The sequence below is a fragment of the Oryctolagus cuniculus genome, chromosome 19, assembly GCF_051225735.1.
Source record: "Oryctolagus cuniculus isolate XC-2025 breed Fujian yellow rabbit chromosome 19, ASM5122573v1, whole genome shotgun sequence".
NCBI classification, from domain to species: Eukaryota; Metazoa; Chordata; class Mammalia; order Lagomorpha; family Leporidae; genus Oryctolagus; species Oryctolagus cuniculus.
Genome location: NC_142885.1, coordinates 23,279,118 through 23,285,362, shown reverse-complemented (window position 1 = coordinate 23,285,362; position 6,245 = coordinate 23,279,118).

Sequence of the window (6,245 nt, the reverse complement as noted above, 5' to 3'; positions counted from 1 at the left end):
GTAAATTCTCCAGCCTCTGCTTGGTGGGACCCATTCCTGTAGATTCTGGGTGGCTGGTAGACAAGTATCATGCACTGCGTTTTGAGTTGGTAAATGGTAAGGTCAGTTTTAGAGTTTGTTGAGTTGAATTGGTTGGTGAGGTCCAATGAATGTCCAGTTATTTTGATATGGGAATGATTAGGGCTAGATATAGGATTTAGGAGCCATCATCATCTCTAGTTTAACTCTAAAAATGGCTAAAATATCCAAGAAAATGATAAACTGAGAGAGGAACAGTGGCTGTAACACAGAACCCGGGAGGAGTGCTAATGGTGTGGGAGGTGAGTGAATGAAGAGGCTTCCATAAGAAGTCATCAGGGATGTAAGAGAAGGGCAAGAAGCAGAGATGTTTTGGAAAGTGATGGAAGCGAGTATGGCCAGGATAAGGAAGGTGACACTCAGCAGGATAAATGCTTCAGAACTATAAATCCCAAAAAGACTGATTGGACCTAGCTGCTGAGAGATCATCTTGACTGTAGAGACCTGTACTGTATAAGATGTGGCCACTGAGCACTAGAGGTGTGGCTGGACCATGCTGCAATTTGCTATAAGCACAAAGTTCACACCTCCAAAGAGTTTCCCTAATGACTCATTTCAGTCTCCTACAGTGATTCAGACTACAGCCTGGAGGTGAGAGTGAGGGGCGGTCTCAGCATCCTAACCACTGCCATGTCTTCCATGTTGGAGAAGTTCTCCTACATCCTCGAGGACAAGGTTAGCTGCTACGGGCAGACCGAGAAGCCAGAGGCCCCACTGCATACTCTTTGCCAGTAAGAGAGAGCTCTTTGTTTATCTCCTAAAGTGAGATCGCAGTTTAGTGGTCGCTTGTTTAGATGTTTGTTGATGAAAATATGCACTGAAAATAGATAATGTGATGTGTGTGCATTTGGGATTTCTGTTGTATTTAATTTCACTCTGCTTTCCTCTCCCTTTATCTCAAATCCTTTTGCTTTTAAGATAATTAATTTTATGCTTTATTCCTAACAGTGTATTCAAGAAACTTACAAATGGTATAGAGAATCTCTCTCTCTCTCTCTCTTTCTCTCCCTCTCTCTCTCTCTCTCTTTCTCTCTCTGTATCTCAGGGATATCTAGGTTCCTTATAATGTACAGATCACATTCTTCAATATGGAAGAAATCTGATTTATTTATCCAATCCACGTAATGATTGCAGTTTCGTTTTGTCAGATTTTCCCCCTTAGAAGTGTTGATCTGCAGTGATAATAATCCAGCTTGACTATGCACATGTGATTCCTTCTAAGAAGTGGGGGTTTGGGGTCATAAGTCATGCAAGTTTTAAAATTTAAATATCTATGACCCAGTTTTGGTGCAGAATAACTGCCAATTTCCATTCACACCCACAGGTTGTTAAATCCCCCAGTTTCCCAAGTCCTCAGCCACTTGCGACTGTTGGGGAAAAACTGCCCGTACTGGTGCTTCTGGTCTCAGACTTAGTATTTCCTGCCTCCTTATACACTAAGTATTTTTATGGGCCATGGGACGTCTTGGCAACCATCACACTTAGAGCTGAATTGTATTCCATCAAATGGACAGCTCGTAATTTATTTGACTGCTACCAACTTGGTGGATGTAGAGTCAATTTGATGTTTCTTAGAAGTCTCATTGTTCTTGTGGCCCATCACTGGCTCAGCTGTTGAGATTTAGAGTTATCACTGCAGACTCATTTGGCATATTTTTGTCTGATGCTCACTGATTCAATCCATACTTCATTCCTCGGATAACGAGCATTGTAGCACTGTGATTGAGGGACTGGGCTCTGGAGTTAGCCTGTCTGGTTTCAAATATGGTGTCTTCTGCTTTCTCTGTGCCTTGAACGATCAATTTACCTTTCTGTGCCTGAGGTGTTCATTGTGAAATTATAACAGCCCCCACTCTCTCAGTGATCATTCCCCAACTTTGGCACACATCAGATTTTTGGGGAGAGCTTGTTACATCAGAGACTGGGCTCCGCATGTTGGCATGTCTCAAGTAGCAGCAGTACAAGCATTTGTGATTCTAGCATTTTCCTGGGTGATGCTGACCTTGCTTCCTGAGGATTTTGTTTTGAGAAGCTATTGTGAGTATTAATTGAGGTGACACATGAACAATGCTGCTTAGCACCATGCTTGTGTTGCCCTCGGTTGTTAGGCAATAACTTTTGAGCAATGCATGAAGTTTCTGGCCATCGTTAATGACAGTCAGCAGATCATGTGAGTTTATGGCAGGAGAGTACAGGGTCACTCTAAAATATCAACCTCTAGCATAGAGGTCAAGTTCCTCTCTGTCCTGGGGCTTGAGGGGTGTGTGTGTGTGTGTGTGTTAGACAGTATACTTCTCTCTGCACTGGGGCTGGAGGGGTGTGTGTGTGTGTGTGTGTGTGTGGTAGGCAGTATACTTCTTTACAATTAACACAGACCTGAGAAAGGAAGTATTCAATTGGGAAGTCATGGTCCTGTGACAACTTCCCTTCCTCTCCTCTTCACCTCAATAATCCTGTTTCTACATCACCCTTTTTAGCATTTTAAATAATTCTCCAAATGCCAGGATAAACCTCAGGTAAATCCATGTGAGACACGCGAGCCTCTTAGTGAGTGTGATTGCTGCCAGCCCAGAGACAAGAGCTGGGCTAATGAATTCATTCTTCCTTTCATGAGGGGTGCCCTGCAGGTGGAATACTCAGAAATGTGAAATCTTGATGGAAATGTAACTCAATTGTAGGGGAGTTGAAATATACACAGAAGAAGAAATTTGGGGCCGGTACCGCGGCTCACTAGGCTAATCCTCTGCCTTGCGGCACTGGCACACTGGGTTCTAGTCCCAGTCGGGGCACAGGATTCTGTCCCGGTCACCCCTCTTCCAGGCCAGCTTACTGCTGTGGCCAGGGAGTGCAGTGGAGGATGGCCCAAGTGCTTGGGCCCTGCACCCCATGGGAAACCAGGATAAGAACCTGGCTCCTGTCATCGGATCAGCGCAGTGCGCTGACCGCAGCACGCCAGCCACGGCAGCCATTGGAGGGTGAACCAACGGCAAAGGAAGACCTTTCTCTCTGTCTTTCTCTCACTGTCCACTCCGCCTGTCAAAAAAAAAAAAAAAAGAAGAAGAAGAAGAAGAAGAAGAAGAAACTTGGGTGGAAGAGTTTGCAAAATATTCTGTTCCCTTTCCAGTGGCCACCCTGGATTCCATTCTTGAAAATCCTGCCGTTGTAAAATTCTGTTGTGCCATTTCCAGAAGTTAAGCCTTTAAATGCAGCAAGTTTATAACGGTGATTTCAGTCCCCAGAGAAACACACATCAAGGGCAGTTTAAGTTGTCATCCACTGCCTGGAGTTTAGCCAGGCAGCTCTGCACCCATGGAGGATCCAGGGTACTCACACAGGGTGTAAGGTTGGGAAAGGGCACAGGAATCTTTGTTAAACCCCTCAACCCCAACAAGCCCAGTGTTCCCACACTCACCCCAGGAGGGTGTGGGCCACGTGTCCTTGTCCATAGCTAGAGCAAGCCCAAAGAAGCCCCTCGAGAACAAAGCTTGTAGATGTCTCTGGGTTTCCACCCTCCACCCTCCCTCCTTGCATGCGCAGTCCTGGTGCATGCCCCTGGCATGTTCAGAGGCGTTAGGGAATAACTTCAGTCCTTGGAGACCATACACTGACATGAAGATGGGGGAAGCATGTCTAGGGACACAGTCAAGTAACAAGAATTCTTCTGCTCAATATTGACCAAAAACAAAACAAAACACAACAAAACAAAATAGGAGTGCAGAATCTGATAAAATGCCCACCCCAGCACTCACCGTGGAGAAGTGGAGAAAGAAGACTGACATGCCACATTGGTTTCAACATTTTAAAGGCAGTAAAACATTATTGATGATGTAGAAGTCCTGCTCAGACCCCAGTCCCAACTTCCTCCCCTGGTCCCTGGAGGGAACACACTGGGAGGCATTTGCTGTTCATGCAGATTAATGGACATGGTTTTGTACTTAAAGTTTCAGCATGTGCAGATCTCTAACAAGTTTGTGGAACTTGTGCAGGATCTTGAAGCATTTTTAAATATTTTGTTTATTTGAGAGAGAGGGAGAGTATAAAACCCACTGCACCATAGTGTGCACAATAGCAGGAAGCTGGATTGAGAAGACGGACCTGGGAGCTGAACCCAGACACTTTGGTGTGGGACATGTGCTTCCCAACTGGCATCTTAACTGCCAAACCAAATGCCTGCTCCTGCAAGCTATTTTAATTCCATTTCTCATGAACCTTTTGAAGTACCCTCGTGTGCAGCCACATACCCAATACATAGTATTTTTTTTTTTAATTCGAAAGGCAGAGTTACTGAGAGGGAGGCAGGGACATACACACTTCTCCCATGCTCTGGTTGGGTCATCTCGTAGAATATGCCATGCTTGTACTTGTGTACTGGCCAGGTGACTAGCAGAGGGCACTTATGCACCTTGAGCCCCAGCGCTCTGTTACAGAGTAAGGTGCTGCAGGTTGCTCCACAGCTTCCTGAAGGAGGGTGGTCTCGGCCTCTCAACCATACTTTCCCCAGCACTTTGTATTCTCATTTGCGGGCTTCTCCTGATGTTTAATTTCATCTGATTTTTTAAATATCAACTGGAGACTCTTTCTCCTTAAGGGTTTGGGGGTGGATAGAGTAAAATAGAGTACAACAGACAGAGAACTTGGCAAATTTGTGTCTTGGTCACCATTGTGTTTTGGTATCTCATGTGGTTCCTGGCAATTTCCAAATGTTAAAAAAAACATATACTATATGTATATAAATAGAATGTTATTTATTTTTATTTATTAGAGAGGTACCTAATGAAAAATACTCTGTCAAATTTTAAAATGAATCGCAGTATAATTTCAAAGAACAAAGTGAAACAAACGAAAGACCTGTAGCCCCACTGCCCTGAGCTCACCTCACCTTGCTGCCTACTTTTGACAGCTCCAGATCAGGAGCTGCCTGAAGCCATGCTCCCTGTGCCAGCCTACACAGTCTGGGTCTTTGTTTTCTGATTGGTTGGCACCAGAAAGTATTTCCATCAGAACTGAAGTTTGCCATTGAATACCAGTTTTATAAAAGTGTTGCTCAGTCCCACTATTTCCCTTTAGCTTCTTGGTGTCCAGCGTTGTGGCATTTCCTCGGATGCTGTGTAAAGCCCCGGTGCTGGACTTGGAACAAGGAGGTGAGCTCCATGATGAGCAACACCTGCAGGAAGGCTGGGCCGCTGGTGTCTGAGGAGTGGTAGTGGATTCACCGGGTCTTTGACTCAGGTTCATCCATCCTCGCCTGGTGAGTCTTTTTGAACTCTTTGTGCATATCGTGTGATGGCCCCGAACATGGGTCAGGGACACTCAGGCCTTCAGGAGCCAGATGGAAGGAAGAATAAATTGTGTATTACATTGTATGCTACAAATTAAATAGTGTATTTTATATTATAAATTATTTTTGTTACATACCATAAATTGTATGTTGTATGCTATAAGTGTACTTTAAAATGTATATGTGCTCAGAGGTATCACACATAGTTCCAGAAGGAATGAGCCTACCTGGCTGAATGCTGATGCCAGGATGGGTGAACCACCAGGTGGACGATGAAGACGTCCAGCCACTGTGTTAATTTCCAGGATTTTTGCTATTATTTTCTGGATTTATAGTTGTACTTAGTGGATAGGAACTGAGAAATGGATCTGGTCATCCAGAAAGGAAGTTTCTGCTCGCAGGCTTTGACTCCTGTTTTTCCTGATTTGCTAAGATGGTTTATCTCAGTGTGCCTTGAAGGTTCTCCAGCACAGCAGTGATAGCATTGACTGGGAAACCCAAGTAGACAGTTGTGTGTGTGTCATTGCCCACTGAACTCTGATTCTCCTCTGTGATACCCAGTGTTTCCCTAATTTTGTGAAAATTCCTGAGGAATGTCTTCTGTTATATTATCTTTATGAATGTAATTATATGAGGAAACACAGAATGTAAAAATGCATGTATCCCAGTCATATTATTACATTAATTGGGACTGTGGGGCTCAACAGAGGCAACTAGATCAGAGAATGGCTCTAGAATTTTAAGAAGTAAGTATCAATTGCTGAGGATATTTGTTGCACTTAGGAAACTAAGGTCCTGGATACCTCAGTACAGGTTATTTTTACTTCCAGATTAGATGTTGAAATGCTGGAATTATTTTAACTATGACATTCTTAGAGTGTTTTTAGTT